Below are 26,416 nucleotides of genomic sequence, written 5' to 3' on the forward strand. Positions count from 1 at the left end.
TCTCCTTTCTCTTGGGGTACCTTTTCTAGCCCCATCTCATCGTATATTCTGTCGATCGTCTCTCCGATGCTTCTGGTGTCATAGTAATCTTCTATATTTGCCCTAGACGTGCCTGGTGCTGAATCATACTCAGGAAAGAATTCTTCTATATCTTCCCAGTCTACTACTGGATCGGGTTTTTAACCTCTCTTTCCAGATATTCGAGATCCCGTGCTCTCTGTCTTCGCTTGTGTTCTATGTCATCATTAAACTCTCTACGCTTTGTCGCTTCCTCTATGACCCTATCTTCTTCTTGTTTCCTCGCATCTCTTCGTTCATTTGCCCTTTGCATTTCCTAATCTCATCTTTTTATTCTCTTCTCCCGTATTTTTTGTTCTTCTTCTTCTATTCTTCTTTTTTTTCTATTCTATCCCGATCGTCAGCTGTTCTCTGCTTAAGATTGCGTTTTGTTTGTTCCTCCGCCTTTTCCTGTTTTCGGACCATCACGATATAACTGCTCTCATTTATGCCTATCTTTTTTCTTAACCCCTTCATCTCTCAATCGATTTTCCTTTTCTTTCTCTTTCCTTTCTAATTCATTTTGTTCTCCCTTTTGTCTTATATCCTCAATGCCTTTTACCATTGAGTTTCAATAAAATCTGACCTCACATCCATTAGTTCTGTGTGAATGTCATCTCATCAGTCCCATCCTCATCTCTTTTCCATCTCTTTACCTCTCTTCCCGTATCTAGAGATGTCACTTCTCCATGTTATTTTGTCTCTTTGTCAGTATTCTTAGGTCCTTAGATCTTCTATATTTGCTTCAGTCTGATTTCTTATGACATCACCATTTGTCTTCCTTTATTATCTTCTTGGCTTCTTTGGGTATTCCATGCTGACAAACGTCATTTTGTCTTGCCTGTAGATATGGTTTTCTCAATGGGTACCTTACTGTCCAGGTTTTCTTAGGTGTCAGTACTTTAATTGGTTCTGTTACTCTGATAGGTACTGGGCAGAGCCCGACTGCGGCTCTCTGCTGGTTTATCTGTTCTTCATACGTCACATATTTTGGCGTGAACATGCCTGGTACTAGAAAGGGGGTGGCTGGAGTGTGGATGGTGCTTTGCACTTCCTCTTCAATTCCAATCATTATGGACATTTTAGAGCATTTTAGGACATTATCTGGATTACTGATTATAAAGTCAAAATCCATATTGTTCCCTATTAGGGATCCGAGGGATAAAGAGATACACTCCCAGACTGGGGGATAAAATAAAATATTTGAGTATTCAGGCGAGGAGATTTTTGTATATGATACGGGCAGTGCATTGGCGGGTATTGGAGATGCTGTTGGATTTTGGAAGTCACTGTCATTGTTGTTGATCGGTAGGATAGCCTTATGAAAAATGGTTGTCCTCCCCAGATTACTATATTTCTTTGCCAATATTCTGGATGCTATAAAACAGATTTTCTTTAAAATGCTGGATGTTAAGATTGGGGAATTACTCTGGGGCACAAGGCGACTAGTAGCTCTGAAAATACTTCAGATAGCATATCGCGGTAGGTTGTCTGTGATTTGGAGCTATACTCTTTTCGCAGCACAATTGCAGTTACTTGCTTGATGGAGCACTCGTGGATGGAGAAATCTAAGGATTGCTAGGAACACTCCTGAGAAATGGGCAGGGAATTGAATTGCTTTGGCATCCGATAAGGACAAGAGGTGAAACGAGCATATTTAACCTCCTACGCACAATGTGGAAGAAACTGCTTGCTAACTTTAAGATTAAGGGGTTAGTGCAGACTTGCCTTTGGGGTTTGATACAACCATCCTAAAAGCCATGGACCTCTCGACATTGCAGACTAAGCGGTGCACACTGATGGGCGATTTTTGTTCATCTTTTAAGGCCAGGAAACTACTCCCTTTTAAACAATGGGCGGGGAAGTATCACGTGCCAAAGGGCTTTTCTCTTGCATATGCTAGGGTGATGAGGAGAATGGCTAAATTATGGGAGGATTTCCCCGGAGGAACTGGAAACTGATCCGGTGGTACAGACCATCCTGTCTCTGAAGGGAAAGGGATGATTTCTCGTCTATATAGGGTGCTGCAAGAGAGGAGCCCTTCATCTGACCTTGTGATCAAGGGCAAATTGGAAAGAGATCTGGCCTTTGCAATATCGGACCAGGAATGGCTTTGAATATGTGAACAAGTGGAAAAGGTGTCATGAAATGCTATATTCTGATTGGTTTCATGTATTTATTTACACAGGTTTATGTGACCCTGGTGAAACTGTATGCTATGGAGCCAGCGATGTCTCATTGTTGTCCGCGGTGTGTATAGAGTATGGCAGGGTTTTAGCATATGGTGAGGGACTGCCAGGTCATTGCAACTTATTGGGAGGGGTGGCGGCCAGGATAAACTCTCCAATGTATGGTTCTTAGGGACAGACAGACTCCTTCTGTCTGTCTATGGGGATTGGCTCCTAGGAGGAAAAAGGAAAAGCCCCGGAAGAGGATAGTACCATGTTTATTGATACTGGACAAAAGGAGGATTGCAATATCGTGAAAATGCTCTAAGGACATGCTTATGCAACAATGGATAATAGACATTCAACAGTGGGGAATGGCAGCAGTGGAGATTATATGGAAAAATTGAGATCTGGAAGAAGAGGAGGGAAGGGAGCCTGATTGGTGTCAAATGCTGAATGAACTCCCTTCCTCTGCAGACTTAGAACCACCATAAGGGAAGCAGACACGGGCATGAGTTTGGTATGGCGGGGAGAGGGAATATAACAGTAGAGATGGGGAAGCATGTTGACACTGCTGTTTGAAGATATGGGAGATTATGTAGGCTGGGGTATATGGGGGCACAGCAAATGAGGAAGGGGAGGGACTAAGCAGTTGAGGTTATGTGGTGAAACTTCTTATTTTGTTAAGTCCTCGAAAATGTAACATTGTGTGGTTATCACCTGCCTGATTGCATGTGTTGATGACATTATGACATCTTTATTTGGTTATGCTGTAAAGCAATATAAAATAAAAACAGATTTGGGAAAAAAAAAATCCCTGGAGGGGGATTGGGTGTACTATATATATCGTTGCACAAAACCACTCATACAACCAGCATACTTTATAAGATCCTTACAGAGTAGAGGATCTGGTTTCTATGTAGGAACATCAATCTCGTCTCTACCCCATTAACAAATGTAATATTTTAATGTCCCTCTCTCCAACCCAGGATACTCCATAGCCTCCCTTCACCCACCACTGCCACCACCAGTCTCCTCTCTAATCGGGGTGGGGAATTCAGAATTCATTGGTTCCGATCTCTCTGCAGGACCTCATGTTTCTTTCCTTTTTCAGAAAAATATTTGTTTAAAATGGGTCTATTTGGAGGACCTGCTCTCTGCCTCTTTAGCCTGGTTGAATTTTGGAGTTTTACTGTTTCTGTATTCATTCATAGTTAACCAATGGAGCATAGAACGGGTGAAGAGTGAAATCCTGCCAGTAGAGCTTCAAGTCATTTCACTGTAAGCTCCAGGCCAACCTGTGAACAAGCTGTCTTCTTTTAAAGAATAGACTGTGTACCACCCAAGCTGGTGAAAGTGTTTTCAAATATATACTTTGTTCTCATTTGTCTTTTTTTTTTTTTTTGTAGCCCCCGTGCAGGGATCCAGGTTTTGGAAGACAAGAAAAAAGTTCCACCCAAAGAATATTTTAAGGCAGTTCAACCAATGAAAGAGGAGGTGTGTTCTCTGAGACAGCCCCATTCAAGAACGATGTGTCCTAAATGTGAGATTGTGATCTGCCGAAAGTGTGACACCTTGCATGCAGACAGCAGCTTTGTGGCTCACTGCTTGCTGGATCACTATGATAGGGGTGGGTTGACTGGTTGAGCCTTCTGAAAGTACTTATGCCATGAAGGATGTGACAAAGGACCTCGATACATGGTGGACTATCTGGATAATGACTGTGCTCGCTTTAGATCATTCTCTAAATTCCCCCAAGTAGCACTAGAGACTGAGACAAATGTAAAACACCAATGAGAGGTGCAAAGTTCATTTTATACACATAGTAACATTTTAATTGTAACATTTTACATGGTTCCTTTTTATGTCAATAGGATCAATGAATGGTCAGCAAAGCACTTTGGGAACAGCACTGCACGGCAATCACTTTTTATGTGGAAAATCGGTCTGCTATTTTAGCGCCAGAACACAAAATTATAGCGCCGATTTAGAAGACGAAGGATTTTTTGTAATTGAACCATGTATGAATTGTTTTTAAATGAACACATAAGGAGCATACTGTTCACAACGTAGGTTCAAGTTATTTACTGCATCTCACAGGGCGAATCCCTATCCACACTTTCAACTTACACTAGTGGAGGACTAAATGGCGTGGAGATAACAAAGCTCTGATGTTAGGATAGAGTGCCTGAAGCAAAGATGATCGAGCATATCTGCCTACGTTCTGTAGAGACTTTCACTGTTCTGCCTTTTTTTCTTTAGCCAAAAGCACTCTTTTGAATACCTTTCTGTGGATGTCCTTGTTTGTATATTTTAATTTCCCTACTTATCACCCCCATTGCTTTGTCCTTTCCTATAGTTTGACAAAACTTCAGAGCTTAATTTTTGCTGACACTATTAAACCAAGCACTAGATATTTTAAATATGTGATATATGCTGTGAATGTTATTTATCTTTTAATGAATTATATTAAATATCGAATTTAAAAGTAAGCTTTGACTGTGCAAGTACGTTCTTCTATTAATCTTTGCTGATTCTTAAATCTTATCAAATCATTTGAAAAAAAAATGGGTGAAAACACAAATCTTAAAGAAGGCCACTCTGCTTTTTTTAAAACATTTTTGACGACGCTTGGCTAAATCAATTGCATCCTACGCTTTGACCAAATCACTAAAGGGTGCTGGTTAATCCTGCTTGGGAAACTTAAATATCTTAAAGATCCTCCAGATTCAGCGATTAGGGTCCCAAGACTAAATTGATGCTTGGAGGTCATTTCTGGTTGGGATTCATTGAAACAATAAAATTGCTTATGCAAATCATGGTGTTGACAATCTAAACAATCTTAAGACCGCCCACTCTTACACAAACCAAGCAAACGATGCGATGACTCCCTATGACCAGTGCTTCACAGACTTGAAAGAGGAAAAGGTACGCAAATCCACTCAGACCTTTGGAACAATGTTCTATCAGAAATCCCGAGAATATCACTTGACGTACTGCAAAGGTCTGCAACCTTTGGATCTTCAGATGTTTTGAAATGCAACTTCCATGATCCCTCACCATTGACTATGCTGCCTTGGACTGATGGGAATTGCACTCCAAAATATCTGAAGAGCCAATGGGTGCAGATCCAGACCTACAGAGTAGATTATATCGACAAAAAGCTATGCTCTAGGTCTGAATGGTTTCCACAGACAATGAAAAGATTCAAGTTCTAAATGTCAGAACAGTGCAACAATATCAAACGACAAGACTCCTCTGATATTCTTTCAGAATCGGATAAGATTATCTAGCTAAACTCCTCACTGACCCAGTACCAGTGTGACAAAGGTTCTTTTCCAACCCTGTCCAAACAATTTTCGGGACGCAAAGGCACCATCTCCCAAGAATCTATTCACCGGCAGCAGGGTCCCCTATATTTACCCATGATCAGCAATATGATCTACCCATTCTAGTGCTCTGCAAAACTTCATCTGGAAATGTTACTTTCTATCGGAATACAATGGTTATTCTAGGTTTTGATAACCTGCTTTGTTCAGTAAGACAAGTGTAACATTCTTTGTATGACTAAAATATATACTGAAAATGATCACCTTTAAATTATTGGCTTTTTATGTTTTTTGTATTATGCTTCACTTACATTTAAACTTTTCACACAAATATACATTTAATACAAACATAATACAAACAAACGAATACTCACATTTCAAGCAATTAAAAATAATTAATACTTAAAAAAAGGAAGATAAACATCCACCATACATAATTCTGCAACAATACTTTCCTCGTTCTCCAGGCTCAGCACAACTATAGAAAGAGTACTATGCCAAAAAAAAGAAATAAGCACAGCAATCCTCACTTTCCTACACAAATTAAACATCTTAAACACAACTACCTGCCATACCTTCACGATTGCAATAGTTAGAGCTCCACTATACCCAGAGACACAATTTAACAAAACAGGTCTTCAGTGATATCATCTATACATTCCACAGGTTTAGCAAAATACAAAGTATAAGTGTTCCCAAAAATAGGGTAAGCAGTGATGACCTACTTTTTCGTTTACAATTCAATGACATTACCAGAAAGTCTGTAAGATCGGCTGTCCTCCGGTACACTTTTACACAGACCCGTGATCGTCAACACTGGTAACCTATTGAACCTAATCATTATAAAGGTGCGCCTTTGTGCCAGAGAAGGAAACTGATAGATATATCTTTCTGTTTTTTTATAGAGAAAATTAAATGCATTTTATGGAATGTATTCAGGGATTTAAGGCATCTCACATAGTCGTGATTTGCATCCCAGTCCCATTTCTCTGCACTTTTCTGAGGAATAACAATAACACACCCACCCCTTGAGTCTAATCTGGGGTCCATGCAATTTGTTCCAAGAACCTCCTGTTCAAGTACCTAAGTATTTGCAGGGTTCTACCAGTCTCCTTTATCAAGTCTTTCCTTAATACAGATAGTAATGAGTCATTTGAAGCACACACTATTTTGATATATAATTTCCCCCTATCAAGCGTTATTAAAGTTGCCATAGAAGTCGGGCCTAATTTAAGTCAATTGGTTTGTATCAGAGTGTCAATAGTCAGGCCTAAGATCTTTCTCCAAATTATGCCCTCTCGCGTGTCTGCCCATTTTTTATAATCACTATAAGCTGCTTCCAGGACATAAAATATGCTGGCGATTTATTTTTACCGGTATACTGTTATCAAACCGGCCAAATTGTACCCCTGCATCACACTACACGCATGTTTTTATAGCCAGCATAATGGCAATGCCCTTTGAACTACGCCTTTTCAAACTGACATATTTATGGGCACTAATATCAGACCCCAAATAACAGTATTTAGTCACTCTATCCATCATAATTTATCTCATTGTAATGCTATGCTGATTTCCTTTCACTTTACCAAAGCGCATGCATTCCGATTCAGTCATATTTATCCTAAGACCATTAGCAGAGGCATATTCTAAAATTGCATTTGCGCTTTGACAAATTGCCACTTAGGTGTGATCACGTATTATTCACAGAAAGAAACCCAGAGGATATTACCTAAACGTGAGATTGTAAAAAAAGAGGAGCTGGTGTGTGTCTCTACATTCTGTCAACACAGTAATGCCATTAGAGGCATTATTTTGAAAAATTGGCGCATTCTTAATGCCTCGGCACTACTATTCCTAAACCACTGTTTGCTTTCAAAAAAAGTAAAAATTTAAAACAAAAATTAACTCGGGCAAATAGATCCTCAGCAAAAACTTCTACGATTCGTGACACCAATCTCATTCCAGTAGTAGGGCACTACCCTTGTACTTCATGAATGGCATGTAAATTCTCAAAGAAGACCATTTCTTTCTATGCACAAAAGAGGAATTGGGAACTTTGTACGTTTACAACGTGCAAGAGCAAAAAGGCAATTTACGCCATCCGTTGTCCATGTCAGTTGTTGTATATTGGCAAAACAACTAGAGAGGTGAGAACTATTTAAACACGCAATCTCAATGCACCTGTGGTAATCCATTTTGCAGAAATGGGTCACACTGCAGAACAAATGGAATGGTTCTGCATTGAAAAAGTGCAGGCCCAAAATCAATCCCAAATGATAAAAAATTTGGAATATAAAGAGAAACTGGATTTTCAACCTTAAAACATTAACTAAAGGGTTGAATACCTTAGAGCCCTGGCACGCAAACTTTTAACATCAGTAATGTTGTACCTATGCTCTCCCTCCATTATTTAGTAGACCCAGGTTTGGGTACGTACCTACCTTGATGTACCGCACATGATGTGGATAGGATGATGGAGCCTTATGACCAGGATATGGTATGCATCCACCCTTCCTGCACCGCACATAATGCCTGGAAGTGGTTGGAACCAAAGGGAGTTCGGTTAAGCTGGGCGAAAGGAGCATGGTGAAATTCTTCGGCCAATTTACCGCCCACGGCGATTGCCTTTGAGTTCAGTATTTCCAGCGGCTGTGATTCCCAGCAGTGGACACAGTCTTGATTCCCAGCATTGGACACAGTCTTGGACGTGAACGTATGTTAGGTACTGCCCTTGATATATATAATTTTTTTTAACATATATATATATATATATATATATATATATATATATATATATATATATCTTTACATCTGTTGCATGTTAGCGTAAAGAATTGTATGCGTAACGTTGCGCAGGCTTGAAAGTTTCATATGAAGCCTTTAAATGCCCGGAACAAATGCTTCCACGTTGCCATAACAGCACGCATAAATGCAATATCGCGTGACAGATTCTTGGATCACGTGGTCCAGGCGGAGCTATTTGAATCCTTTGGGAGCAGCCTACTACACGTGTCGACGTCGCAGGTGCTCAGACTCGTTTTAAGGAAGCAAGACGGCAGTTACTAGCCGGGGAACAACTTTAAGCTTGTTGGAGGTAAGCAAACTAAGGTGCCAAACTTCTAGGTCATTGACCCACGCCATGGCCAACCAGCCGTGAGTAGTCAGACGGGGGGGGGACTATCCCGTGTAATCTTTGCTGCCTAGTTTGAAATTTGCATTCTTTTTCTTGGGGCATAGGTCTCTCACTCCAAGTAAAGTGAAAAATCAAGGCTTCGCGTTACGAGTGGGGCCACAGTTGAATCTTGGTTGTCCTCACCAAATAACTCGAACCCCTAATTTATTTGAGTTACAAACCTCAAAACTTCGAATTTAGAGAGTTTGTTTCTGTGTTGTTGTATTTAGGGACAGAACACACTTTCGGGAGCCAGTGCGTGACGGAAGTACGTGTCAAATATCCACATCTCTGTAGATGTGCCACATTGGACACATTAGGTAAAATCGGAGATTGTACTTATGCTTCAGTGGTGTTGGCGGTAACATGTACCCCCATTGATTTATGTCTTTACCCTACAGGGTGGAGCCATAGTGGGAACTCAACATTCCCTAAATGCAGGAACCAACTTCTAGAAGCTAGTAGATGGAATTGCTAGCTACTCTACCCATACTAAAAAGGACTTTTCCCTTTTTTCCTCAATTAAGGTCAGTCGGGTTTCTCTGCAGTAATGGGTCTGTCACTTTAACATGCAGGGATCTATAACATTTAGTCCATTAATACCAAAACTGTAGCAGTTATGTGGCCTTCATTCCTGCGGGAGATTTCTTGTTGTAATTTATAATTTGGTATTTAATTGGGCTGTGAGTAGCCAACCCAGTACCCCACACTGATCCATCAAACAATTGGTGGTGTGTATTCTGCCCATGATGTGATTCCGCTGAACCCTTGGACACCAATTCATGATGGTTGCACTTTACCTGTTTGACACTCACGGTCTACCATAGAGATAATTACTCTAGGTAGCAGTACCAGCAGCAGCAGGCTGTTGCCCAAGTTCATCTATTGATTCTTGATTGTATATTTGGTTTTTAACCTAGCGTACCATGTCGTCATCTAAACAGAGGGGACTTATGAGTTTATGTCTCCTGTTTTTCTTTAGAAGGTAAATTTGTGTATCTCCTGAAGAAGACGTCACTATAATAGAGAATTATGTCGAAAGCGGTAGAGAAACCTGAGATGAGGTTGAAGACTCTTATGTCCTATCTCAACTGTCTGGCCATGTTTATCATCTATTATGGCCCAGCATAATGACTTCACATTCTTTCTATATAAAATTTCATTGATGAATTATATTTCATGGTTTTTATAGATTTTACATATTTTGTATCCCTTGGAGTTTTGTATGAATATATTGGATGATTGATGGTTGTTTGTGGACGAATGGATGTAAGCTTGAATAGGATGAATTTTAGTATTACATAGATGTATTCTTAAAGTTTTTTCCTGCGATGTAAATTGTTGCCATTAAGTGCAGATTAAAATCATGATTTGAGTCATATATCTAAATTAGATCAGGTTTAATAAAATCCCTTTATCTATCCACAAATTGTATCCTCTGGGTTTCTTTCTGTGAATAATTGTTATACTAATACCCTTACCTAGAGTGTGGGGTCTCTTGTGTCTTTCAGAGAACACAGTGTGATCACGTATTACAACATCGTTGGCATATGCGAGCCATGGAAATTTGGTTTGTCCCAATCTTGGGGCAAAATTGTTAACTCCTATGAAGGCATTTCCCGGGTCAGCCATATACAAATTAAAAAGAACCGGTGCCAGCGTGGACCCTTGCTTTACACCTCTACCAATAGGAACCGGATTAGACGCCTCGCCCAGACCATTAAGCCTGACTAGGTCCAGGGTTGGAGATTTCCCAGTAGGCCTCTGCACCCTGGGCCTTTTTTGTGTGGTAACCCATTTTATTTTCTCATAGGAAAAGGGATAGCCTTGCTGAAAATGTGTAATCTGGGGCAACTTTGCAAGTTTTTAATTGTTTTATTTTTTTTAGGGCCTATTTTTGTCCCCTGTCCACCCCTGACTTGGCCTACGTTTCCCTGATGTAGTAATAGGCAGGGATGCAGTAATTCACACGGCAGTTCCATCTTTGCTGGAGACATCCAACAAAGCGAGGGGCCTATAATTACAGGATCACTTATCTCACCCTTCTTGAACACCTGAATTAGATGTGCTTGCTTCCAGGAGTGAGGAATGTTCCCAAAATGTATTACCTTATCAAATAGAGTAGCTAAAATATCAGTCCATAAGGTCGGATCTAGCCACATAACTTCATGGCCCAGCATGCGTGAGATTTTAAGTCCTTTATAATTCTGTAAATACGTTCACGATCAAAGTGGGTCAACAGTGGGCCCTCTATCGGTGACCAGCGCTGGCCATCACCACATTTTTGTCTTAAGAAGGCACCCCAGCGATCACCAACCCCCATTTATGCAGCATTTTGTAGCGTTATCTGCATCCTTGTATCTTAGATTAAAAGTATGCCATAATTTCCTGACCGCCCCACTATTGAGTGCAGCATATAGATCTTGCCACGCTCTATTCGGCATAGGGGCGTGAAGTCACTTAAGCCAATTTATATACCTGTTTTTCACTTTTCTCACTTCACTTCTTTTCCATATTCCATCTAATTCAGAGGTGTTCACATACCTCAGCTCCTGTCTCTACTTTCTTTTCTATTTTTTTACTATTTAATCAAATGGGAGAGCAGGTTTCCCCTCATCCCTCCTGGCCCTTAGGCCCCCTTTTATCAAGAAATGCGATGTAATCGAGGCAATCCACTCAACAAGGAGTAGCCAACCTTTTATATTAATTGCCCACCGTTTCCACATAAATTGTGATTGACTTCAAATTACCATCAGACCAGCTTTTACGATTTAGATTTTCATTAACGCATATTTCACCCACTTTATCCAGCCAAAGTAATTTATCCATCTTTGAAGTGGTCATGAGTATAGCATGATCACTAAACTGGTTGAAACAGGAGCTCACCCCCCCTCACGATGGAGTACATCAGTTTGCATCCAAACACATAATAAAACTTTCCTTCACCCCATTTCTCCATGTCTTCACCGAAGACATATCTCCTGCCACAGTACCGTTCAGCATACATAAGTCCAGATCGTAAAAGAACTCTACCCAAGATTGAGATGTTTTCAGACTTTTTACTTGTTATATCCTTATTTCTTATAATATTGCATGATCCTTAAGAATAGTATAGTCAACACACCCTGCATTTAAATCCCCACCAACTAGGAGACCATATCTTCAGTTCCTTGTTGCCACTGCTGATATTATTTCCAAAATCGATGCTCTTGAGATATCAGTACTCTGCCCATCTGATGGATCGTATACGTTTATAAACACACACTGTACATTCTCCCCCCAGTCAAGCTTGACAGCCAACACATTGAGTGTTTCGCTTTTAGTCACCACTTCTCTCTCTCTCTCTCTCTCTCTCTCTCTCTCTCTCTCTCTCTCTCTCTCTCTCTCTCTCTCTCTCTCTCTCTCTCTCTCTCTCTCTCTCTCTCTCTCTCTCTCTCTCTCTCTCTCTCTCTCTCTCTCTCTTTCCCCCCCCCCCCCCCCCTCCGGTGGGGTAATCAATCCGCCACAAGGGTGCCCCCCTTACACCTCTTCTAGCAGGATTACTAAAACATGTAAAACTATCAAATCTAGCACCTTCCATAAGCCATGTTCCCTTGGGTAAAATTATGTCCGCTGTGCAAAACAATGCAACAGAGCCTTTCTCTGCAAACAAATGTGCATGCCCTCTAGTGTTCCATGATCACTTCTATATGTTTTTATAGTATCTGTTTTTTCAAAAAAGCTCCCTGACTGTAGCTGGTTTGTATGCTCTGGTAGGCTATCAGCAGCATCTGGTGGGCACTTTATTTAAAGTGCACATGGCCACACAACTCTTGCCCACATAGAAAGAGATGGGCATACAGCACGATACAGAAAAAGACTGCAGAAACAAAGTGAGAGAAAGAGCTCCACATCGGGTGTGATACACCATTGGCAGCTAGTAGTCTTAATTCTATCGACTTCCAAATCCTTAGCAATACTCTAATTCCAGAATCACACTAGTGCAGCAACTCTGGTTTGCATAGATTTTGCAATATTTGACTTGTGAGCATTCAAAGCTCTTTTCTGAGTGAAGGTGATGAGCAGGAAAACATACTCTTTTTTTTACTTGCTCAACTTCTCCTTTTAGACTCCAAACATACTGTTATGTTCCTTTCTCAAGATGGAGCATATTTGTTTTTGAAAGGATAACGTCTAATTTATGTGGGCTTTAACAAAATCCCTACCTTTCACTGTTTGCAGACACCATGGTATCAAATGCAGCATCGCTGCATCAATCAAATGCATTATGGACTGATAACTAATGACATTAACTGTTAAGCGGGGTGCTTGTGCATGAGCCAGGACAACATCCAAAAAACCAAAAGCAATACAAAAAGCAGAGCTAGTGAACAGCTGTATCTGACATCCTTCATTGTGTGAAATCTGTGTTACCTGGCTTCTGCATCTCACTGCAGCGGTCGTTCTGCTCTAAGAAGCTGGATTCCTTTTTAAGAGGCTTACTAGAAATCCACGGGGTTTCAACTTCGCCCACAGCAATTGTCTGTTGGCTGAGCCAAATGCCTTCCTCTATTCCAGAAAGGACACATACGCGTCTCCCCTAGGTTTTCATTCTTTATTGGTCACGGTGGAAAGAGCCATACCATTGTGCAGGCGGGCCTCTGATCACCTGAACCCAAAGTAGGGTCACCACTTAAGGAACGAGTGCACATTTGTCCGTAAAGCAAGTTTATTGTACAAATGACCAGAAGGAGCTAGATGACACTGTAGAGTCAAACTAACCTGAGTGCCCTTGGGCCACACAAGTTGAGACATTTTATACATTTTGTAACAGTTAAAACACTCCCACATATTTGATTACAAATCATCCCTCCCACCCATGATTGGTCAAACCTATACAAAAGAAATCCAATCTTCTCTAATTCCCACATTCTCATTGGTCACATTTATTTAACTTCCACCCTTGGCTCATATTCATAGCAAAACCCCTTAATGGGATCCTTCTGTGGTAGGTTATGATGTCACATAGTTACACATAATTTATCACAAGTTCCAGCTACCCTGGGACCTCTAACCCTGAATATAATGCACATGGTTTCCAAGGAAACGTCAAACGATACAAGGAGGGCGAGATGAACAAGTTCCCTTTGAAATTGGCGATAACTTGCTCACCTGCCCAGACTTGCTGGCATCCTTGTTTCACTAATCTACATGACTACCAATTCAACATGCATTGTCTCTGGACATCGTGAGAAACAGATAAAAACCCATGAAGCATTTGTTACTCTCCCCTTAAGCAGCCATTACACCTGGTTTATTACTTTGGTCACAAACAGATGGCGGGACGTTCCTCGACAATGAATAACAGGCACCCATGTACTTATAAAGATTGCATCTCCTTTCTACAGTGGTGCCAAGTCATAAAAACCAGAGCCTGCCCGTAGCTGACCATCTGATATTATCGCAGCTGTTCGTTGGCCTTTCTCAGCCTTCAACCTTGCTAAACCAGCTTTCTTATTCACAAGAGTTCATCTCGCCAAACCCAGGTTGAAGGGCAAACTATGAAAGAGCTTGCGGTATACAGATTTGTATATTCCCTCTGTACCCCAACAGTCCCAAACATACGTCCCTCAAAACCCCCATGTGTGTGTCTGCACATTTAAGACTACTGCATCCTCTTTACAGTGATTACTTCATTACAAATCTCCTTTCTTTCATGCGCATATGAAGCTCCTCGCTGCTCAACCTCTAGGTGCTATGTGGCATACCATACCTACATTCCGTTTATATTTCATCGACAGTTTTGACATTTATCTTGCTTTACATGGGCAAATCTAAAATGTATCAACTTAAACACAAAGTAACACATTTCTCATTAACTATGCTAGAATTACAACAGTGCCATTCCCCAAGTCCCCAATATGACGCACGCAATGTTAACCCCTCTTTCCTATTGGGAATTTTATCGACCACTACAACAGTCTCCCTTTTAGTTAATACATTAACTAATAAAACAATTTATTGTTCTTTTAACCCACCTTCTCTGGCGTGAAAGCCCTACAATCCTCTTTCATATTGGTCCCAATATGGGCATACTCCTCTGGTGAACAAACCAAACTCGCCCCCCCCACCATTTCCACAATCTACCCTCTGATCCACAAAATCATCCCAATTTGGTGGAGAGCACAAGACTGCTCCAGCCTGAGTACCCATGTGATATGAAATGGTGCTGTTCCTAGCTTTAGACAGGGTCAGTCATCATGGCAGCTGCTTTTAGTACGTGGGCAGAACCGCAATGTAAGAGCATTTGACAAGAACAAATGAGAACAAGAAAAAACACAAAAATTGGCATTAAGATATTGACCGCTAGGCTCATTCAAGATGGTACCCAAAAAAAATAGCCCAACCTAGGGTCATTTGAGATTCTTGCTTTGTTCTCCATGACCACCCCAAGCTTGTGCAATTAGACAATAGTTTGAGTCAAAGTACGATTTTCTGAATCATTGAAAGGCACAAATGTGCAGCATTTGCTCAATATTTTCTGGCAGACTCCCTCTCCATAGCTGTTAGGAGGTTGAAAATGTATCTGTTCTACAAGCCGATGAGCCTCTTGTCCCGTAGTTCTTTGATTACACTAAAAGCTGATTCAGAGAAATTAATAAACTATAGTTCGTATTGGGTTACCGGGAGCTGCTTTGTATTTGCGACAGCTTGGACACCATGTACCAAAAGGGAGGAGAAAAACATCTGTCAGGCTGAACAGACGATACTGCTCCGGTCTGTCCATCGGAGCCTTTGAATATGTTGCCGAAATGTAGTTGGACCACTTGGTCTGTTGCAATGGTGTCTATTCGTCACGATCAGGCAAAGTCATTGGGTTGTCCATATATGATGACACGGGACAAATGGGGCACAGATGTTGCTTCTGGCATCAAGCGAGCAAGAACCAAGTGTTCTTCAGGAATAACAAGGACGGGCACATGTAGCACAGTGAGACTGCACAAAGCTTGCCAGGCTGGAGGCAATTAAGACCAAAACACATCAAGAAGTGCAGCTGTACTTCAAGCCAGATCAATGATGCAAAGCGTGCAGCTGCAGTTCCCATTTGTGCTGACAGGCACATTGCCCTTAAAACGCAGAGAAAAATGTGTGAGCAACGGTATCTCATCAGGTTTTTTTCTGGGCTCCTTGAGCCATGGCAGATATTTTAAGTAGTTTTTCCATAAATGTCCATACTTGTGGTTTACTTGTGCCGCCCATCTGCGAATGCCTTCATCCATCCAGCTACGCAACTTTTCAGCCGTTGCTCCCATTGTTTGTTGATTATGATGGACCCTTTTAAATTCAACTGAACGCTCTGGGTGCAATGCACATTCTGCTCTTTACGATATGTGACTGAGCATTTCTCATCAACCAGTAGAATAGATGCTGTGACTAATTGCCATTGAAACTGCCCTCTGACCCTACACAAAGCTAGGTGCACTAGACCAGTGCCTCTGCTAACTCTATTTCATCTGGGATAAACACCATAGGGACACCAAATCAAGGGGGATGAGAGTGCAGACATAGTAAAATCCTACAGATCTCTCTCCCCCCCACATGACTGTACCATATGTTATCTGCTGAAAAACCATGTGCCTCTACCTTCACATCTGAATTTACTTCATTGTTGCTCATAAAAATCCGAGTTACTACTTTTTTGTGATCTTGATAATACCGTGTCAAATTTTACAATAATGGATACATTACAAACATTCACATTAATATTGTCAGTCAAGCGGAACACAACAAGAATGTTTAAACCAAATATAATCAGACATCATAATATTCATTTTAGATCACAAATTTCACCTCATCCTTAATTAAGTTACTGATCTTCGTTCGCTCCCACCTTTTCTACAGGAATGAACTGCAAATTGTTAGATCATAATTTACTTTGTCTGTTCCTGCACCAGTGGAGAGGTGCCGGTATCCCTTTGCACGTCACTGATATGGACCCAGCTCTTGCATTGCGAAACGCGCACAGTGCGGCCCATGTCACGCTGCTCATTCCAGCATCGATCAAAGATGCGAACATACACCAGGTCCCCAGGGAACAACTGTGGCTGGTGTAGATCATTGGATTTGTTGCCGTTTTCTCCTGTAGTCTGTTGATGAGAACATGCAACCTGTAAAGATACAATTCTAACACGTTTGGTTAAAGCCCTAAGGTATTCCCTAAAGTCCTTACCAAGGATCTCTGCTGACTTATGGTAACCTGATGCTGTGCATGCAGTTGAGAGTGGTGTGTGTAACCTATGCCCTGTCACAATCTCATGTGGACTAAAGTAGTGATCTTTCCCTGGCTGATTTCTCAGATAAAACGGAGCTATTGGTAAACATTGGTGCCAATTTATATTCATATCACTACATAACTTTGACAAATGACCTTTAAGACCACCATTTAGTCTTTTCACTATTCCATTGGCCTGAGGGTGGTACACCGAGCACAATTTGTGCTTAATCCCTAAAAGTTAAGTTATTTATGCGAATAAGGAATTAAAGAAGTGGGTCCCATTGTCAGACCTCAGGACCTCACAATTCCCCACTGTGGAAATACCACCCTCTCCAAAAATGTTGCTGCAGCCTTAGCATCAGTGTGTATGCAGGACCAGCCTCAAGACAACGGGAAAATTGACAAATGGCCACAATAAGATAGAGAAAATGATTACATCTTTGAATCATATCCATGAAATCTATATGTTGCTTCTGCAATGGCCCTGGGGGCTTGGGCAAACCTCCTCTTATCATACTTCTGGTATTACCAGGATTGAATTTGCTGTAGATTACACAATTCCCTACAAATCTACTTGCCTGTTCTTGTAGGTTTGGCATGAACCATTCCTCCTGGAGCCCTGCTGTGATTTGTCACTGGGAAGTGTGCAATGGGTAATGCAGTTGCTCCACAGCCACTAGAAGCAGCTCTATAGGCATTACTACTGCCCCTTTAAGCTCCTGTCTCCACAGAAAATCTGTGCGTGAGAGAGTGCATATATAACATCTTAAATAATTCTCCAATTCTTGATTGACCCTTTCCGCTTGTCCATTAGTTTCAGGATGGTAACCTGAAGTTGAACTACCTTCCATCCCTAACTATTTACAAAATGCCCTCCAAAACCTAGAAATAAACTGCAAACCCCTATCAGAAGACCATGCAACCTAATCACTGCTTGCAAAAAATGTTTAGCCAGACTCTCTGCAGTAACCTTTCCCTTCATTGGAATAAAATGACCCTCCTTTGAGCGTAAATCCACAACAACCAAAATAGCGAACAGCCCTGACTCCTAGGTAAATCTGAAATAAAACCCATTGAGATAGAATGCCAAGGCCGTGAAGGCACCGTTAAAAGTTCCAAAAGACCTGCTGGCTTCCAAGCTTGATTCTTAGACTGTACACACTTTGCGCAGGTTTTAACAAAATGTAGTGTCCTGTCTAATCGATTCCCACCAAAACTCTCTCCGTAACCAATTCAAAAGTCTTTCGAAACCCAGGATGACCTTTCAAAACGGATTCATGACAGTTCCTTAACATTCTCTCTCTCAATTCTAAACTGGGCAAATACAACCTTTCATCAAAGTAAGGTAAATCATTCTTGATTTTTCGTGCTGGGCCCTGTACCCATTCTTCCAGCTGTAAAAATGACATTCCCCTTCTGATCTCACTAATCAAATCCCTGTCAAACTGAGTACCTGCTAAAATAAAACGCTCAGTGGCAATCAAGGGCAGAGAATCAGTCCAACTTGGACTCACTTCCTGGAAACTGACGTGACAAAGCATCTGCTTTACCATTTAAACGTCCGGGATTAAAGGTAACGACAAAATCAGAATCTGCAAAAAAACTACCTGAGCTGTCTAGGTGTTAGTCTTTGCAGATTTAAAAAATAACAGATTGCGATGATCCGTCAGCACAGTCACTGTATGCCTACCTCCCAATAGAGGATGACGCCACTCCTTGAAGGCTGTTTTAATAACTAAAGGTTCACGATCGTATAGTTTATCTCAGCAGGAGAGAATTTCTTATAATGGCACCTATTGCCAAATTGGAAGCATCAGCTTCAACAAAGAAAGGTTTTTGTTACGCTCACCTGGTATCTGCGAAGGCGTTTGGGCACGGATGCAGCCCTCCCCGACCTTGAATCACCCCTTTCAGGCCTCTGCCTCAGTAGAAAAGCTATGAGCTGTGGTACGTGGTGATATTTCTCCTGCGTGGAGATAAGAGTGTGTGAGTGCACCAAGCTGTGATTGTTGTACCTCTCGGACCCTTCACCCCAAAGTACGGTTTCTGTGAGCATTCCCCGGTCCATAAAGCTCACCTGTGAATTATGGAAGATAAGCTCTCTGTCCTGCTACTTCTGGCAGGGGCGCATCGAATGAGATCTAGTTACTTCACTGATCCCTGATAAGGATTATTCCAGTCCAGCTGCGACTATGCTTCTCCTTATGATTGGTAAGTCGTTCTTGAGCTCTTGTGATGCTGTTTGTTCTGTTTAATGTCTTCATATGTTGCTCCTATTTATGCCCGCATTAATGTCGCTCTTCGGTTTTCTTCCCTTAGATGGAAATGTGGCCTCAATGCAGCTGTGAGACGCGAGGCGTGGCCAGATGGAAGATGGATGCTACTGCAATGTTCGACAGCAGGTAAGTGATGGTTTAAGGAAAAGCACAAAGTGTGGCGAAGTGCAACCTTAAACTGACTGTTTTTTCAAGGTCTAACCTTGTCTTCTGTCTTTTCTTGCAGGCGCTGCTGTCGACGATGGAGCGTGTCGTGCTGCGGTGCCAAGATGAAGATTTCAGCGTTCCGGAAAGTGTAAAGATGAATACTTGGTTCGCCGAAGAGATGTAAAAGTAAGAACAGCTTCCCCCAGTTGATCAGTATACTGGCAGGAAGCAGGATGTCCAGGAAGCAGGATCTTCAAAGGAAAGTCTGACCTCAGGCGACAGTGAGCGTTACGCTGCTTGCAAGTGCAGAATAACGCGAAGCGTCTGTCTTGAGGATTGGGCATCTTATATAGCTGAGATTGTGGGCACGCCCATTAGGGCCAGCTTACCAGCCACACCCTGCCACTCCTAGAGAGTGAGCACATGTGAAGGCAATCCATTAGCAGCCACACCCAAGAATACACTTGGGGCTGCTTAATGGATGGAATGTTCAAGGTTAATGCATCTGAACTGCTATGTCCATAATAAAAGCTTTTTGGTGTTAAATGAATGTTCTTGTTTACATTTGTTCATGAGCCTGGCTCCAAAGGCGCCAGGACAGTGTCCACCCAGGTCTCCTGTGCATGCCACCCCTGCTTGCCTGTTCCCCTGACTTCATGACCATGACAGGTATATGGGATCTGGATGAATCAAAATCGGACTAGTACTGAAACATTTCTTTAAATACTGAAAGGACTCTTCGCCTCTGGACCCCAGACAAACTCCACCCCTTCATAGGAAGCTTAGTTATGGGAGTAACTAAACAAAAATCCACCAATAAACCACTTGTAAAAGTTGGCAAAAGCAACAAAAACTTTGCACTTTAACCTTTGTGGGAGAAGGCCAATCCTGAATTGCCTGCACCTTCTTCGGATTCATTTCCAACACCTTGGGAGAGACTACAAACCCCAAAAACTCAAACGAGTCTGTGTGAAACTGGCTCTTCTCCAATTTGGCAAATAAATTATTTTCTTGAAGTCTTTGCAGCATTTTACGCACATGAACTTGATCCAAATCACAGGGAAAAAAATGTAAATATTGTCTATGTATACAAAGACAAAAACATCCAGAAACTCATGAAGAACCTCGTCAATAAAAAACTGGAAAGCAGCTGGTGTATTACAGAGCCCAAAGGGCATCACAAGGTACTCAAAAAGTCCAAATCTAGTATTGAATGCCCTCTTCCTTTCATGTCCCTCCTGCACCCTAACCAAATTTTAAGCTCCATGAAGATCTAGTTTAGAAAAAATGGTTGCTCCCTGGATCTGATTCAACATTTCAGAAATTAACGGAAGAGGCAACCGATTCTTAATTGTAAACTTGTTTATGCCTCTATAATCTATATAGGTACGAAGAGACCCATCTGGCTTCGGGACAAAAAACAAAGGCGATGCTGCTGGAGACTGAGAATGATGAATGAAACCCTTAGATAGATTTTCAGTTAAATATTCCTTTAAGAATTCATTCTCTTTCTCTGTAAGTGAGAAACCCATACCACTCGGCAAGATAGCACCTGGCTCCAAATCTATCCCACAATCTAATTGCATGTGCGAAGGCAAAACCCTGGCTATCATCTTGTCAAAAACATCCCAATATTATTGATAACACTCCAGCAACTCGCCAATAACTGCTCCAACAGAATTACTTAAAGCCACTTCCTCAGCCAGTATCTTAGACAACGAGTCACATTGGTCAAGACTGAAATTGTCAAAGGATCCATAAAACAATCCTGTGCACAGAATTCTGATTGCAACTCCACCACCACCACCACCACCACCCTCCTACTCCAGTCTATTTCAGGATTGTGTCGTGAGGCATGGCATGCCTGAAATTATCTTTAACTGTGGTGCATCTATTACTTCAAAGGACATCTCTTCCCTATGACCCCATGTAAAAACCATAACAAGAGTCTCTGTCTCATGAGTTATGGGTCCCGATGTAAGAGAAGTTCCATCCACTGCCCATACCTTCTCAACTAGTTCTCTGATGAATAGGAATTCAAAGAGCCTTAACCACGCCCCAGTCCATGAAGTTACCCATAGCTCCAGAGTCAATTACTACTGGTCTGGCACCCTTCAGAACCGAATCAACAAACAAGGATACAGCGACGGTAATATGAGGAACCCGAGCCTGCAACGTATTGGCCACCTGCTGCGTCCTGACAGAAGAAGTCTGAAGTCTCTTAAGGGTATACGAACAGTTACCTAAAAAGTGTCCGCTCCTTCCACAATACAGACACAGATTGTTTGTTAGCCTCCTCTCCTTCTCTTCCTTAGACAAAGGACTACTAACTCTAGATCCCTGAACAGTTCCTTTGCCCTCTGATCTACAAGCCCTACAATCCTTATTTCCAAATTCCATTCTAGGACAGTCTCCTCTGAAGTTACGCCTACCATCACCCTGTCCCTGCCCCTTCCTGCGTTCTGCCCTTCTTTCACTCAAACAAAAATCTAACTGAATCACCAAATCAATTAACGCTTCACAAGTTGTTGGTCTATTCACTACTCCACCTAGAGCATCTTTCAACTCCTCTCGCAATCCCCAGTAAAAAAGTAAAGCTCTTTTCTCCTCTCGCCATTTACTTTCTCACACTAGCGATTGAAACTGTGTGATGTAAGAAACTAAATCTTGACCTCCCTGACGAACTTCCAACAACTCCCCATCCACTTCCAAAGAAACCTATTGCCTATCAAACACCTTTTTAAACTCCTCCTGAAAGAGCACCAAATGTCCTAAAGCGGCATGTTTCTCGCTAACTAACAAACCTGCCCAAGTTGCAGCTTCCCCTGACAAGTAGGAGAGTATAAACGTAACCTTGGAAGACTCAGTAGAAAAACCTCAGGTCAGCTTAAAAAATGCAGCTCACCTGAGTGAGAAAAGTCGGACATTTCTTAGAATCTCCAGCATAACGTTCTGCAGGAGTTAGTGGTCATGGCATCAAGTAGGACCTAACACCCCCTACAGATCCCCCATTTCCCGCCTGTATATGAATCTCCTCCTCGCTATATAACTCGGGAGTATCCCCTGAATCAGAAGACCTAGGAACAGCGCGCCTCTTCTCGGACCTCTACAACTGAGCTACCTTTTCACTTAACTCCTCCACTAACTTTATGAGAAAGTCTTAAATCCGCCCTCAAGTCCTGCATCGTATCACCCAACATCTCCATTGTGGTCTCCTCGGGATTCATACAATTAGGGCAGACTCAATTATTGGCCTTTCATAATGTCCGGCTGAGTCTTGATAGATGTCTGCAGGAGCTGCTGAACCCCTACAGACCCACAAAGGCGTAAAACACTCAACCCTAATATACACAGCTAAGCACTTAACACTTAAAGGGGAAGTGGATAAAATAAAAAACAGGAACATATTTCCTCCAAGCCCTCAGGATAGCTGTAGTGGGAAAGAACATAAAACAACTACGGTTAAGCAACAATGCACAAACATCTTCATCTCTTGTGTCTCCCTTTAAAACAGCTTATTGAGATGTTACCTTTTCTCCCTCTGGTAATTACTTAGAGGGAAGTTTTCGGTCTTTCAAGATACTGCAAGAAGTCTTCAATAATGTGAGGTGTGGCTTTATTATGTTTTGAACTTCCTTTTCTACCTTCTGTAATACATCCCAAACTTACACTGTGTCTTCAATTTTATGTGCTTTTGATTATTCTCCAAAATGTAATGGCTGATAAAGTTCTGAGTCTATTGCTCTTTCAAATAGTCTATATTTGAACTTTTGCCTTCAGGGATTTACTTGCCCACAGACCATAAAGAGTTAATTCTTTCATCAGGCAATAAAGAGTTAAAACGTGTGTATGACAGAGCTTCTCTCCTTCCAGGAACAAAGAGTCTAACAGGGCAATTCATGGAAATTCGCACAAAAGTGGCACAGGCGGCTGGCGCACAGTGTTCCCGTGCGATAGACTGTGCCAGCCGCGTGTGATAAAATCCATTTCAGTGCACAGCGTATTCATGGATTTTAGCCTCCAAAACCAGCTGTGGCGCAGAGTGGCACAGCGAGCCTGCAGCAGCGCCAGTTACGCCCCCAAAAACGCCCTCGCGCAAGGAAAAGGCATCAAAATCCCAAATCCAGCGCAAAGGTCTGCGCCAACCCAAAACCAGTTTACCGGACTGCCAAACGGCAAACGCCAAGCGAGGAACGTGTATTATGGGTTTCGCGGTAACTTCCACACGCAAAAGGGCCTGTGCGAGTGGGGTACGTGTATAACTGGGGTTTGCGGGAAGTTGCACACGTGATTCGCTTGGGTACGTGTATTCCAGGGGTGTGCGGGAAGTTACACAAGCAAATGGGCTGGGTATGTGTATTTCAGGGGTGCGCGGGAAGTTTCACACGCGATAGGCCCTGTGCGAGTGGTGTACGTGTATTCCTGGTGTTTGCGTGAAGTTTCACACGCGAATGTGCTGGTTACGAGTATTCCAGGGGTGCGCGGGAAGTTCCACATGCGAATGGGCTGGGTACGCGTATTTCAGGGGTGCGCGGGAAGTTTCACACGCGAATGGGCTGGTTACGTGTATTACAGGGGTCCGCGGGAAGTCTCACACGCGAATGTGCTGGGTATGTGTATTTCAGGGGTGCGCGGGAAGTTTCACACGCGATTTGGCCTGGTTCCGTGTATTTCAGGGGTGCGCAGGAAGTTTCACACGCGATAGGCCCTGTGCAAGTGGTGTACGTGTATTCCTGGGGTGCGCAGGAAGTTTCACATGCGAATGGGCTGGGTACGTGTATTCCAGGGGTGCGCAGGAAGTTTCACATGCGAATGGGCTGGGTACGTGTATTTCAGGGGTGCGCAGACATTTCCCTGTACACAGGTGCATGTTACACATCCAAGAACTGCACATCCGAGTGTCAGCTTGTGTAATTGGAGGATAGGACCTTAGCGCTTCTACGCGAAAGTGACGTGGGACGTGTGGGCCGGTTCAAAAGGCACGTGTAGGATGTCATTTCCTTGTACGTGCTTTTCGTGGACAGCGAGTGGGTGAATTCTGTACTTACCTCTGACAGCTTTTTTCTGATTTACTGTTGGGCCTGTTTCCTCAAACAGTGTTCACTTCTTCTTTTGTCCTGTCTCCTCAGACAATGTACAATTCTTCTTTTGGCGGGGGTGTTGCCAACGAGCGCACGTGCGTATTTTTCACGCTCATTTTCCAGGCAGATGGTGAGTCGTGCACTTATTTACCAACTGTGCTTGCCCCGTGTGTCGCGTACCCCTTCAGAGGTCATTGTGGGCTGCGTGTAACACGCGTACGTTCATTTTTGTGTTTCTGGGTGCCACAACGTAGTGCGGGTTCATTTTTCCACGCACGTGGTCTACGGGGTGTTGCATGCACGTTATATTCTGTTTTTGGGGTGCCTGTGCGTTGCGTGACCCGTCATCTTTCCCCAGGGGTCACATACAGCCTTGCTAGAGCACAAGGGTACGAATTCCATCTAGTACCCTACCCCTTTGACACCCAATTGCCCAGGACAATAGTTTACTGCAACTCCCATACGCACAACAACATCAGTGCCATGGTTGGGAGGCGACCAAGCGGTAAGGGTGGCAAAGGTGGCCGAGCCTCAAGAGGTGGCCGTGGTGGGCGTGGTAGGGGACGTGGCCGGGATTTGCAGGGTACCCCTAGGCCCCCATGTGTGGAGGACCAGTCAGGGACACCCATGCCCTCCCCCACCCCCCATAGTTGAGGGAAACGTGGCTGACACCATCTCTGATCAGCCCATGTTGGACCAGCCCATTGTGGCACCTGACCTGGCAGAGGGTGAATCCCAGGCTGACTTCCAGGTTGCCAAGTCTAGGACACGTTTGGCGGTGCAAGTTGGTGTCACCAGGCCACATGGATCAGGGGCAGCTATGTCATCTGCTGCCCCGAGTAGGCAGGGTGGGGAGGCTGCAGGGGCAGCTGCAGCTCCATCCACCCTAGCTCTGACTCTCCCAGCCAGGGCAGTGTTGGTCCCAGTCCATCTTGCTAACGTTCGCCCTGACTACGTAACACTTCAGCCATTGCCTGCACCAAGTCCCATGCTCTGTGTGCATTCCCACACTCCAACTCCCCAGTCCACCGGTGCTCCTGCCCTTAGTGGCCAGAGCGGCGTAGGCCCCTCAGGATCCCCACCACCTTCCAAAAAAAAGAGGAAGAGTGCTCATCCACTACAGGCTGATACCCCAGACACGGCTACACAGACCGGCAAGCAAAACAAGCCTAGCTTCAATGATGCCGAACGTGATGGACTTGTTACAGTATGTGTCCGCACACGACAGCGAAATGTTGAGCACTTCAGGGTGCAAGACCACACCTGCCCGACGTCAGGCACACTGGCAGACCGTCGCGGACATCATAAGTGCCCTTGGATCAGTGAGGCGCACAGCTGGTGAGTGCTACAAGCGCTGGAATGACCTTAAGCGCAGGGCAAAGAAAAAGCTGGCCTCAAGTCATGCCGCTACTCTGGTGACTGGAGGTGGGTCTCCACAAGAGGACATTGAACTCACTGTACATGAGTCTGTTGCTGGGACCTACGTCACAGAAGAACAGATCCAAGGTGTGGGAGATCTGCCAGATTACGAGGCATTGTCCGGTGAGTGCATATGCATGTGTGTGTGATCCATGTGTATGTTGTGTGTGTGAGGGGTTCTGATTGAGTGCCAGGTGAGGGTGTGTGCGCCTGAGTGGTTTGGGTCACCCATGTGCTTCATCCAAAACAATCTGCGCCCCTGGAGTTGGGCATTACAGTATCCCTTCTGCCCACAGTAGACTTTTTGTGCAACATCACGCCAGTTGCCCTTGAAATGGCATCTTGCTACAACATTGTTCCGTATTTCTCATTGTTCATTCAGGCTGATTGTTTCAATCCCCCCACTTTCACTACGCATATCTGAGCCCTATTGTCAAACGATATGTGACATGCCTATGGTACATGCCATCTGTGTGATGGCATGGTCATGCATGTGGATTGGACATGCCA

At 43.1% G+C, this 26,416-nt stretch overlaps 1 long non-coding RNA gene across 1 annotated transcript in view; it reads left to right on the forward strand.

Annotated features, from left to right (window-relative positions):
* The window catches only part of LOC138493183 (uncharacterized), a 114,193-nt gene extending 109,484 nt beyond the window's left edge, over positions 1-4,709 (forward strand). The window contains exon 3 of the long non-coding RNA XR_011276298.1: positions 3,635-4,709. This is a non-coding gene — a long non-coding RNA (uncharacterized lncRNA). The remainder of the gene's footprint in view (positions 1-3,634) is intronic.
* The last annotated feature ends 21,707 nt before the right edge of the window (positions 4,710-26,416 follow it).

The sequence above is a fragment of the Ambystoma mexicanum genome, chromosome 10, assembly GCF_040938575.1.
Source record: "Ambystoma mexicanum isolate Mex_15411 chromosome 10, UKY_AmexF1_1, whole genome shotgun sequence".
In the NCBI taxonomy this organism is placed as follows: Eukaryota; Metazoa; Chordata; class Amphibia; order Caudata; family Ambystomatidae; genus Ambystoma; species Ambystoma mexicanum.